Here is a 12,398-nt window from a genome sequence, read left to right as displayed (position 1 = left end):
ATGATCCTGTAAGGTAGACAGAACTGCTGGTCCTCCCATTTTGCAGTGAGGATTTATGCCTCTGAGATTAGAAGTGATTCATTTGTCTAGGATCACAGAGGAAGTCAGGGCAGGGCCACGCCCTGAACCCAGCTCCAGGAGTATGTTCTCTCAGCGGGGAACTGCATGCACTCCCAGTAACCCATCAACTCTCATTCAGCGTCTACCCCACTCTTAGCACTACTTTAGCGGAAATAAAAAAGAATTAGACAATCAGCACAGAGACAACAGCACTGATTGCTGGCAAAGTTGTAGACCAGCAGTCAGATCTGGCTTCCGGTTCTAATTCCACCTCTAACCACCTGTTTGATTGTATTTTATTTGAAGATAACAGAAACCCATTTCAAATGAACTTCAAGAGAAAGGGGAATTGACTGGTTCATGAAATCCAAGGAAGGTGTGAACAGTCCAGGATCAGGAAAGGTGAGACTGCAGAGACAGCTCTTGGGAACAAGTGGAAAGGGGAGGCTTGAACCTTGTCAGGAGTCTTCAAATTTGATTTTTTGTTTCTGTTGCTGTCCGTGTGGCAGTTTCACTTTCTCCCTGCTGCTAACTAGCTTTCTCTAAAGGAAGAAATATGTCTACTATGTTTCTGATTTTAGAAGTGAAAGCTTTAGCCGTGGGAGAGAGATCACTCCAATCATTCATGGGACTCAAGTAAGAAAGTGTCAAGGACACATCCCCAAAGGCAAGGGAATTAAAAGCAAAAATGAACTACTGGGACTTTATGAAGATAAAAAGCTTCTGCACAGCAAAGGAAACAGCCAACAAAACTAAAAGGCAACCAACGGAATGGGAAAAGATATTTGCAAATGACATATCGGACAAAGGGCTAGTATCCAAAATCTATAAAGAGCTCACCAAACTCCACACCCAAAAAACAAATAACCCAGTGAAGAAATGGGCAGAAAACATGAATACACACTTCTCTAAAGAAGACATCTGGATGGCCAACAGGCACATGAAAAGATGCTCAACATCGCTCCACCATCGCAGGGAAACACAAATCAAAACCACACTCAGATATCACCTCACGCCAGTCAGAGTGGCCAAAATGAACAAAACAGGAGACTATAGATGCTGGAGAGGATGTGGAGAAACAGGAACCCTCTTGCACTGTTATGGGAATGCAAATTGGTGCAGCCACTCTGGAAAACAGTGTTGGAGGTTCCTCAAAAGATTAAAAATAGACCTACCCTATGACCCAGCAGTAGCACTGCTAGGAATTTACCCAGGATAAATTTACTCCGGGATACAGGAGTACTGAGGCATAGGGGCCCTTGTACCCCAATGTTTATAGCAGCACTCTCAACAATAGCCAAATTATGGAAAGAGCCTAAATGTCCATCAACTGATGAATGGATAAAGAAATTGTGGTTTATATACACAATGGAGTACTACGAGGCAATGAGAAAGAATGAAATATGCCCCTTTGTAGCAACATGGATGGAACTGGAGAGTGTTATGCTAAGTGAAATAAGCCATACAGAGAAAGACAGATACCGTATGTTTTCACTCTTATGTGGATCCTGAGAAACTTAACAGAAACCCATGGGGGGGGGGGGGGGGGGGAAGGAGGTTAGAGTGGGAGAGAGCCAAAGCATAAGAGACTCTTAAAAACTGAGAACAAACTGAGGGTTGATGGGGGGTGGGAGGGAGGGGAGGGTGGGTGATGGGTATTGAGGAGGGCACCTTTTGGGATGAGCACTGGGTGTTGTATGGAAACCAATTTGACAATAAATTTCATATACTGAAAAAAAAATTTAAGAAAATTAAATTAAAAGAAAAAAAAAAAAGAAAGTGTCAAGGAACCTGTTGCTCCCCTGGCCCAGGAGAAGGTGAGTGTCTAACCTGTGATTACTGGAGGAATCAATTCCACAGAGTGCTAGCAAGATTAACTTAGGTGTTCATTTTCTTAAGTACTTTATGAAAGACATGAGCCTTGAATATGGGCATTATTATATAGCTAGGGAGAAGGAAAGAAAACCAGAGTTTCACCTAGAGAAGGAGGTTTGGAGTTGTTGACGTGGGTGGCCTATGAATAAAAGACAAGCCTCATTGGAGGGGAGGCCGCATCCTTTTTCCCACAGAAAATCACATTGGATTGCCAAAGGAGGAACTGAGCATGATGACAGGTCTAAAAGGTAAACACAGGATCGGCGCTCTTGGGTGGCTCAGTCGGTTAAGCGGCCATCTTCAGCTCAGGTCATAATCTCGTGCTCCATGAGTTTGAGCCCCGTGTTGAGCTCTGTGCTGACAGCTCAGAGCCTGGAGCCTGCTTCGGATTCTGTATCTTTCCCTCTCTCTGCCCTTCCTATGCTCATGCTCTCTCTCTCAAAAATAAATAAAAAAATGTTTAAAAAATTTTTTTAAATAAAATGAAATAAAAGGTAAACATAGGGGTGACTGTCTGACTCTGGATTTTGGCTCAGGTCATGATCTTGAAGTTGGTGAGGTTGAACCCTGTGTCAGGCTCTGTGCTGACAGCATGTAGCCTGTTTGCAGTTCTCTCTCTTCCCCTCTCTCTCTCTGTCCTTCCCCAACTCTCTCTCTCTCAAAAATAATAAAATAAAACTTACAAACTGAAAAAAAAATAATAAAAGGTAAACACAGGGCACCTGGGTGGCTCACTTGGTTAAGCGACTGACTCTTGATTTTGGCTCACATTATGATCTCACAGTCATGGCATTGAGCCCTGTGTCAGACTCTGAGCCCAGCATGGAGCCTGCTTAAGATTCTCTCTCTCTCTCTCTCTCTCTCTCTCTCTCTCTCTCCCCTTCTGTTCCTCCCTGCTTGCGGGTGTGAACACATTCTCTCTCTCAAAATAAATAAAATTTAAAATTAAAAAAAATTTTTTGAAGCATTTAATAAAAGGTAAACACAGAATTTGTTTTAGTTGAAACAGCTGTTACAGGTTTCTTGTATAAATTCAACTGTGACTCTGAAACTCTCTTCTGTAACATAGACCTTCAATCATTTCTTAGAATGCTCCTTCCTTGTCAACTGAACTTGGCTTAGAGTTGTGGCAGTGGGAATAAAGAAGAATGGGTGACAGAATTCAGAGAAGGAAAACTCGAGAGATAATACCCAGTCACCTAATCTGGGAGCCTATAAAAAAGATGACGACTCTTGATAGCACCTTCAGTGACTATTTGAACATAAGCATACTGGAAAGCAGGAGAAGTGTCTTAATAACATTGTATCTCCAGGAATCTGGCATAGTTGGTGCTTAATTTACAAGATTAATAAACTGCATGACTCTCATATAATGAGATTAATATAATGGCTTCTAAGCCTCTTCTAGCAATGCAATTCTTTGAATGCATTTCCAATTCTGATCTTAAAACTCTTCAAAGTCCTCAAATACCCACATACAAAAAAAACTTGTTTTTTAATTTTTTTAATGTTTATTTATTTTTGAGACAGAGAGAGACACAGCATGAACAGGGGAGGGTCACAGAGAGAAGGAGACACAGAATCTGAAACAGGCTCCAGGTTCTGAGCTGTCAGCACAGAGCCCGACGCGGGGCTCGAACCCACGGACGGTGAGATCGTGACCTGAGCCGAAGTCGGACGCCTAACCGACTGAGCCACCCAGGCGCCCTTTATGTTATGTATTTTTGGCCATAATAAAAGCCCCAAAAAGTTAGGCTGTTGATTCTACTGTACTTTCAAAAACCTACATTTGAAAATATACCAGTTGTGGCAAGATGACAGCATAGGGCAATCCTGCACTCACCTCCTCCCTCCAAAACACCAAATCTACAGCTACATACGGATCATTTCTCTCTGAAAATGTAGATGGACTGCTTCTCCACAAAAAAAGATAAAAAGACAAGTAGGGGAGGTAGAGACACAGTCTTGGCAAAAACCTCATTCCCAGCTCAGCGATGCACGAGGCGGGGGAATCTCACCTGTATGGTACTTCTCCCAGAGGAGTGAGGGGCTGGTGTTCCCATCAGGCGCCCCAACTCCTGGGATCTGCCCCAGGGAGATGAGCCCTCAGAACGTCTGACTTAGAAGACAAACAGGGCTGATGTCCCAGGGACCCAAAGTGCCAGAGGCAACTGAGATTATCTTTTTTTTAAAGGGCTCACCTGCCCTGAGACCCAGTAAAAAAACATCAGGCTGAAAAGTGCCTAGTCTATACGTGGAGGAGACTCATTTGCTAATATAAAAGCATCTGCTTGAGGGGCAGGGAACAGCTGAAATCCCCCCAGAGAAGGAGTGCTGGCAGATGGCAGGTGCATCGTCCAGCTCTCCTGCTGGCACAGGTAGCAAACTCCCAGGCCTCACCCTCCTGCTGCCTTACTGACCGGGTGGGAGTGAGCAGCGGTGGCACGAGGCCACTCCCTTGCTGGTGGTGGCAGCACTCCCCCACTTCCTGGCCAGGTTGGGCAGACAGAGAGCTGTGGCATCGTCCCGCTCCTGGTGTGAAGCTGGTTCAAGCACACGGACAAGGTGCTCTCCCACTGGTTCCTGAAACCCCCGGGTGTGTACAGCCAAGACATTTTCCAGCTGCCTTTCAAATGCCCGTGAGAATGCCCCTACTCCTCACACTCTCCAGCTGCCTAGCTAAAGCTAGTGGGTGTGTGCGATACATACAGGGGATGCCCCTTGGTCACCTGGTCCTGGTGGCCAAAGGGACTGGAATTCCTGGGCTCCACAGGAATGTAATGGTCGGAAAGACAGTTCTTGGTTGGTCACCACCCCCGGGGCGCTGCATAGGCAGCGAACTGAAACACAACCCCAGTCTTATGAAAAAGGACTATTTACTTAGCGGAGCTGCAGCCTGAGGGACAGGCTTTAGGTTTCTGAAACATCTAGAGGCTATGTAGGCGTTCCCAGAGAATATAAGCAGGAAGACACCATCCTCCACGCTCCTTTGGCCTCACCACAGCTCAACAAGACATCCCAGAAGGGAGCTCATACGCTTGTCTGGAGTCCCAATTTTTGTAACTGTCACTCAGGGTATACCTCCTGATCTCCTGGTCTTGACGCCAGCAGGGATTATGATTGCAGCCCCACAGGACTATATACCTTTGCTTCCTTTAAAAACTGCTACTGGGGTGCCTGGCTGGCTCCATCAGTAGAGCACGCAACTCTTGATCTCAGGGTTGTGAGTTTGAGTCTCACATGGGTGTAGAGATTATTTAAAAATAAAATCTTTTAAAAAATTTTTATTTTAGGGGCACCTGGGTGGCTCAGTCAGTTAGGCGTCCGACTTCGGCTCAGGTCATGATCTTGCTGTCCGTGAGTTCGAGCCCCGTGTCAGGCTCTGTGCTGACAGCTCAGAGCCTGGAGCCTGCTTCAGATTCTGTGTCTCCCTCTCTCTCTGCCCCTCTCCCGCTCATGCTCTGTCTCTCTCTCTGTCAATAATAAACACTTAAAAAATTAAAATTAAAAAAAAATATTTTAAAGTTTATTTATTGACAGAGAGAGCAGGGGAAGGGCAGGGGGAGAGAGAGAATCCCAAGCAGGCTCCTCACTGCCAGCATGGAGCCTAACTAGGGGCTCAAACCCATGAACCATGAGATCATGATCTGAGCTGAAATCAAGAGTTGAATGCTTAACTGACTGGGTCACCCAGGTGCCCCAAAAATAAAATCTTAAAGAAAAAAAAAAAAAGCTGCTACCTGAGGGCCTGGCTTCCAGTCAGCTTGAAACTAGATGGTAAATGAGAGTCCTCCTCTTGAAACACTAATAGGTCTTGGCATGTCCTCAATAACAGGGCGTATCAGAATAAATCAGCAGTGTAGTCAATCACAAAGGTTCGAGAGACAACCAAGAACCAGGGCAAAGTTGAACTAGAACATTTATCACCTACATAAGGCCATGCCTTCAAGACTGGGAGAAGTAGTTATTTTGCCTAATATATAGAAGCAAACAGAGAGTCAAGCAAAATGAAAAGTATGCTGCAAATGAAAGAGCAACACAAAACCTCAGAAAAAGACCTTAATGATACGGAGATAAGTATTCTACCCTACAAAGATTCAAAGTAATGGTCATAACGATGCTCAGTGAACTTGGAAGAACAATGAACACGCTGAGAACTTCAAGAAAGAGGTAAAAAATATTTTAAAAATACCAACAGGAGTTGCAGAACCGAAGAATACAATAACTGAACTGAAAAATAAACATCTATAGAGGGATTCAACAGCAAACTGGATGAAGCAGAGTGAATCAGTAAGTACTCAGGCAAAGCAAAGGAATTTACCCAGACATACCAGCAAAAAGAAAAAAAAAAAAAAGAAACAATGCAAGTAATTTAAGAAACCTAGGGGTGCCTGGGTGGCTCAGTCAGTGAAGCGGCAGACTTCAGCTCAGGTCATGATCATGCGGATTGTGGGTTCGAGCCCTGCATCAGGCTCTGTGTTGACAGCTCACAGCCTGGAGCCTGCTTCGGATTCTGGGTCTCCCTCTCTCTCTGCTGCTCCACTGCTCACAGTCTCTCTTTGTCTCTCAAAAAATGAATGAAAACATTTAAAAAAAAAAAGTAAAAAAAAAATATGTAAAAAGAAACCCATGGGGTAGGGGCGCCTGAGTGGCTCAGTCGGTTAAGTGTCTGACTTCGGCTCAGGTCATGATCTCATGGTTTGTGAGTTCAGGCCCCATGTTAGGCTCTGTGCTGACGACTCAGAGCCTGGAGCCTGCTTTGTAGTCTGTGTCTCCTTTTCTCTCTGCACTCCCTGCCCCTGCCCTAGTTCTCTGTCTCTCTCTCTCAAAAATAAATAAACCTTAAAAAAAAAAAAAGAAAAAAGAAACCTATGGGGCAACGTCAAGTGGAATAATATCCACATTACAGGGGGCCCAGAAGAAGAGAGAGACAAAGGGGCAGAAAACTTCCCTAACCTGTGAAAGGAAACATCCAGGTTCAGGAATCTCAGAGAGTTCCAAATAAGATAACCAAAAGGGATCCACATTAAGACACATAATTAAAATAACAAAAGTCAAAGATAAGGAGAGACTCTTAAAAGCAGCCAGAGAAAAACAAGTTGTTGTGTGCAGGTGAAATCCTATAAAACTATCAGCAGATTTCTCAGCAGAAACATTGTTGACCAGAGGGAAGAAGCATGACTATTCAAAGTGCTAAAAGGAAAAACTTCCAACCAAGAATACGCCACCCAGCAAGATTAGCATTCAGAATAGAAGGTGAGATAAGAGTTTTACAGACAAGCAAAAACTAAAGGAGTTCATCACTACTAAATCAGACTTAGAGGAGATGTTAAGGAGATTTTTTTCTTTCTTTCTTTCTTTCTTTCTTTCTTTCTTTCTTTTTTTTTTTTTTTTGCTTTTTTTTCTTAATGTTTATTTATTTTTGAGACAGAGAGAGACAGAGCATGAACGGGGGAGGGTCAGAGAGAGAGGGAGACACAGAATTTGAAACAGGCACCAGGCTCTGAGCGGTCAGCACAGAGCCTGACGCGGGGCTCGAACTCACAGACCGTGAGATCATGACCTGAGCCGAAGTTGGACGCTTAACCGACTGAGCCACCCAGGTGCCCGTCTTTCTTTTTTTTTTTTTTTAATGTTTATTTATTTCTGAGAAAGAGTGACAGAGCATGAGCGGGGGAAGGTCAAAGAGAGAGAGAGAGAGAGACAGACAGATAGACAGAGACAGAGAGACAGAGAGAGAGAGAGAGAGAGAGAGAGAGAGACAGAATCCAAAGCAGGCTCCAGGCTCTAAGCTGTCAGCACTGCACCTGATGCAGGGCTTGAACCCACGAACCATGAGATCATGAACTGAGCTGAAGTCAAATGCCTAACCGGCCACTCAGATGCCCTTCATTTTTTTTTTTTTTTTTTAAGTAGGCTTCATGCCCAACACAGAGCCCAACGTGGGGCTTGAACTCATGATCCTGAGATCAAGACCTAAACTGAGATCAAGAGTCAGAAGCTTAACCAACTGAGATACCCAGGTGCCCCATTAAGGACATTTCTTTAATCTGAAAAGAAGTAGCACTAATTAATACAAGAAAACATATGAAAGTAAAAATCTCACTGTAGAAGGCAAATACATACAAGGTAGTGGATTAAATACTTATAAAGTGACTATGAAGGTTAAAAGACAAAACTGGTGGGGCACCTGGGTAGCTCAGTTGAGCATCAGGCATCTAGCATCTTGATTTTGGCTCAGGTCATGATCCCAGGGTCATGGGATCAAGTGCTGTGTCAGGCTCCATGCTGAGCCTACTCCATGCTCAGCACGGAGCCTGCTTAAGATTCTCTCTCCCCTGCCCCTCTCCATTCGCACACTCTCTCCCTAAAATAAAAAAAAATTAAAAATAAAAAGAAAGTAGTAAAATTAAACTACAATAGTTAAAGGATACATAAGATACAAAGATGTAAAATACGATGTCAAAAACAAAATGTTGAGGGGAAGAGAGTAAACTTGTAGTTTTAGAAAGTGTTCAAATTTACTCACGGGGCACCTGGGTGGCTCAGTCGGTAAGCTTCCGACTTCAGCTCAGGTCATGATCTCGCGGTCTGTGAGCTCGAGCCCCGCGTAGGGCTCTGTGCTGACAGCTCAGAGCCTGGAGCCTGCTTCAGATTCTGTGTCTCCCTCTCTCTCTCTCAAAAATAAATAAACATTAAAAAAAAAATTAAAAAAAAAACCTCACAGTAAACATGAAACAAAAACTTCTAGAAAATACACCAAAGAAAATGAGAAAGTAAACTAAACATAACACTGAAGAAAGTTATCAAACCACAAGGGAAGAAAGAGACAAAGAAAGGGACTGAGAGGAACTATAAAAACAGCCAGAAAAAAAAAATGGCAATACATACCTATCAATAATCACTTTAAATGTAATTGGATCAAGTTCTCCACTCAAAATGAATGGGTGGCTGAATGAATAAAGAAACAAGACACGGGGTGCCTGGGTGGCGCAGTCGGTTAAGCGTCCGACTTCAGCCAGGTCACGATCTCGCGGTCCGGGAGTTCGAGCCCCGCGTCAGGCTCTGGGCGGATGGCTCGGAGCCTGGAGCCTGTTTCTGATTCTGTGTCTCCCTCTCTTTCTGCCCCTCCCCCATTCATGCTCTGTCTCTCTCTGTCCCAAAAATAAATAAACGTTGAAAAAAAAAAAAAAGAAACAAGACACATCTATATACTGCTGAGAAGAGACTCACTTCAGAAGTAAAAATACACACAGACTGAAAGTGAAGGGATAGAAAAAGATATTCCATGCTAATGGAAACAAAAAGAAAACTAGTACAGCTATTCTTGTATCAGAGAAAATAGACTTTATTTATTTATTTATTTTTAAAGTAGGCTCCACGCCCAACATGGGGCTTGAACTCATGACCCTGAGATCAAGCGTCACATGCTCCACTGACTGAGCCAGCCAGGTGCCCCCAGACAAAATAGACTTTAAAGCAAAGATTGTAATAAAAGATAAGGAGGGACACTATATAATGATAAAAGGGTCAATCTAGCAAAAAGATATAACATTTATAAGTACATATGCAGCCAATATAGGAGCACTAAAATATATAAAGCAAATATTAATGGACCAAAAAGGGAGAAATTGACGACAACACAGTAATAATAGAGGACCTTCACACTCCACTTACATCAATGGATAAATTATATAGATAGGAAATCAACAAGAAAACATCAGCTTTTGGGGCACATGGGTGGCTCAGTTGGTTTAGCATCCAACTCTTGATTCTGGCACAGGTCGTGATCTCACAGTCGTGGGATCGAGCCTCATGTTGGGTTTGGGATTCTCATGGAGTCTACTTGGGATTCTCTCTCTCTGCCCCTCTCTGGCTCACACTCTCTCTCTCTCTCTCAAAATAAATAAATATTTAGAGTGTTTTTTAAAAAATGTTTTATTTATTTTTGAGAGAGTGAGTATGAGCAGGGGAGGGGCAGAGAGATAGATGGACAGAGGATCTGAAGCAGGCTCTGCTCTGACAGCATCGAAATCATGAACTGTGAGATCATGACCTCAGCTGAAGTTGAACATTCAACCCACTGAGCCACCCAGGTGCCCAAATAAACATTTAAAAAGATAAAAAATAAGAATAAATGAAAGATTAAAATCATATAATCATCTCAATAAATGTTGAGAAAGCATTTGACAAAATTCAGCCTTCATTTATGAATCAAAAAACTCAACAAAATCAGTATACTTGACCTAATAAAGACCATATATGACAAATACATAGGTAATATTACACTTAATGGTAAAAAAGTGAAAGCTTTCTCCTTTAAGATGAGAAATAAAACAAGAATGCCCACTCTCCCCACTTTTTAATTAAAAATTTTTTTTTAATGTTTATTTACTTTTGAGAGAGACAGAACGTGAGCGGGGGAGGGGCACACAGAGAGGGAGACACAGAATCCAAAGCAGGCTCCAGGCTCTGAGCTGTCAGCACAAAGCCTGACACAGGGCTCAAACTCACAAACCATGAGATCATGACCTGAGCCAAAGTCAGAGGCTCAACTGACTGAGCCACCCAGGTGCCCCTCCCCACTTTTTAATTTTTAAGTAGTCTCTACACCCAACTGGAGCTCAGACTCACAATCCCGAGATCAAGAGTCACATGCTCTTCTGATAGAGTCAGTCAGGTGCCCCTCTCCCCAATCTTATTCAACATAGTATTTGCAGCCCTACCCACAGCAATTAGGCAAGAAAAGAAATAAAAGGCATACAAAAAGGAAGAAGTAAAACTGTCACTATTTGCAGATGACATAATACTATATATATAGAAAACCCTAAAGACACTATCAAAAAACCGCTAGGAATAATTAATGACTTCAGTGAGGTTGCAGGATACAAAATTAATATACAAAAATCTCTTGCATTTCTATACACTAATAATGGACTATCAGAAAGAGAAATCAAGGGGTGCCTGGGTGGCTCAGTTGGTTAAGCACCTGACTTCGGCTCAGGTCATGATCTAAAGACTCAGGGGTTTGAGCCCTGCATCAGGCTCTGCTATCAGTGAGGAGCCTGCTTTGGATCCTCTGTCCCTCTCTCTCTGCCCCTCCCCTGCTTGTGCTCTTTTATCTCTCTCTCTCTCTCTCTCTCTCTCTCTTTCTTTCTCTCAAAAATAAATAAACATTTAAAAAAAGAGACAGAGAGGAACCTGGGTGGCTCAGTCAGTTAAGTGACTTCGGCTCAGGTTAAGATCTCACGGTTTGTGAGTTCGAGCCCCACATCAGGCTCTTTGCTGTTGTCACAGAGCTCACTTAGATCCTCTGTCTCCTTCTTTCTCTGCCCCTCTCCTGCTTGCACTCTCTCTCAAAAATAAACATTTAAAAAAGAGAGAGAGAAATCAAGAAAACTTTTACATTTACATTTACAACTGCATCAGAAAGAATAAAATACCTAGGAATAAATTTAACCAAGGAGTAAAAGACCTGTACACTGAAAAATATGACTTGAAAGAAATTCAAGAAGTTACAAATAAATGGGAAGCTATTCCATGCACATGGATTGGAAGTATAAATATTGTTAAATGTCCATACTACCCAAAGGAATCTACAGATTCAATGCAAACCTCATCAAAATTCCAATGGCAGTTTTTACAGGACTAGAAACAAACAATCCTAAAATTTATACAGAATCACAAAAGATCCTGAATAGCCAAAATAATCTTGAGAAAGAACAAAGTCAGAGGTATCCCACTCCCTGATTTCAAATGATACTACAACACTATAGCAATCAAAATAGTATGGTATTGGCATAAAAGCAGACACATAGATCAATGCATTAGGAAAGAGAGCTCAGAAATAAACCCACACATATATGGCCAATTAATTTATGACAGAGGAGGCAAGAACATACAAAAGAGAAAGGATAGACTCTTTAATAAATGTTGTGCAGACTGGACAGCTACATGTAAAAGAATGAAACTGGACCACTATCTTGTACTGTTCATAAAAATTAACTCAATATGGATTAAAGATTTGAATGTTAAGACATGAAACCATAAAACTCCCAGAAGAAAACAGGCAGTAGGCTCCTTGACATCAGTATTAGTGATTTTTTTTTTTTTTTTGGAACTGGCTCCAAAAGCAAAAATAAACAAGTTGGACTACACCAAACTGAAAAGTTTCCGCACAGCGAAGGAAACCATCAGCAAAAGAAAAAGTAAACCTATCAAATGGGAGAAGATATTTTCAAATCATAAGGGGTTAATATCCAAAACATACTTAAAAATTCAGACAATTCATAACAAAAATTTTTTTTAATGGGCAGAAGATCTGAATACACATTTTTTCCCAAAGAAGACATACAGAAGGCCAACAGGCACATGAAAAGATGCTCAATATTACCAATCATCAGGTAAATAAATGAAATATCATCACACATCTGTCAGAATAGATATTATTAAAAAGACAAGAA

Source organism: Prionailurus bengalensis, chromosome B3 (assembly GCF_016509475.1).
Source record: "Prionailurus bengalensis isolate Pbe53 chromosome B3, Fcat_Pben_1.1_paternal_pri, whole genome shotgun sequence".
In the NCBI taxonomy this organism is placed as follows: Eukaryota; Metazoa; Chordata; class Mammalia; order Carnivora; family Felidae; genus Prionailurus; species Prionailurus bengalensis.
This window is presented reverse-complemented; position numbering follows the sequence as displayed.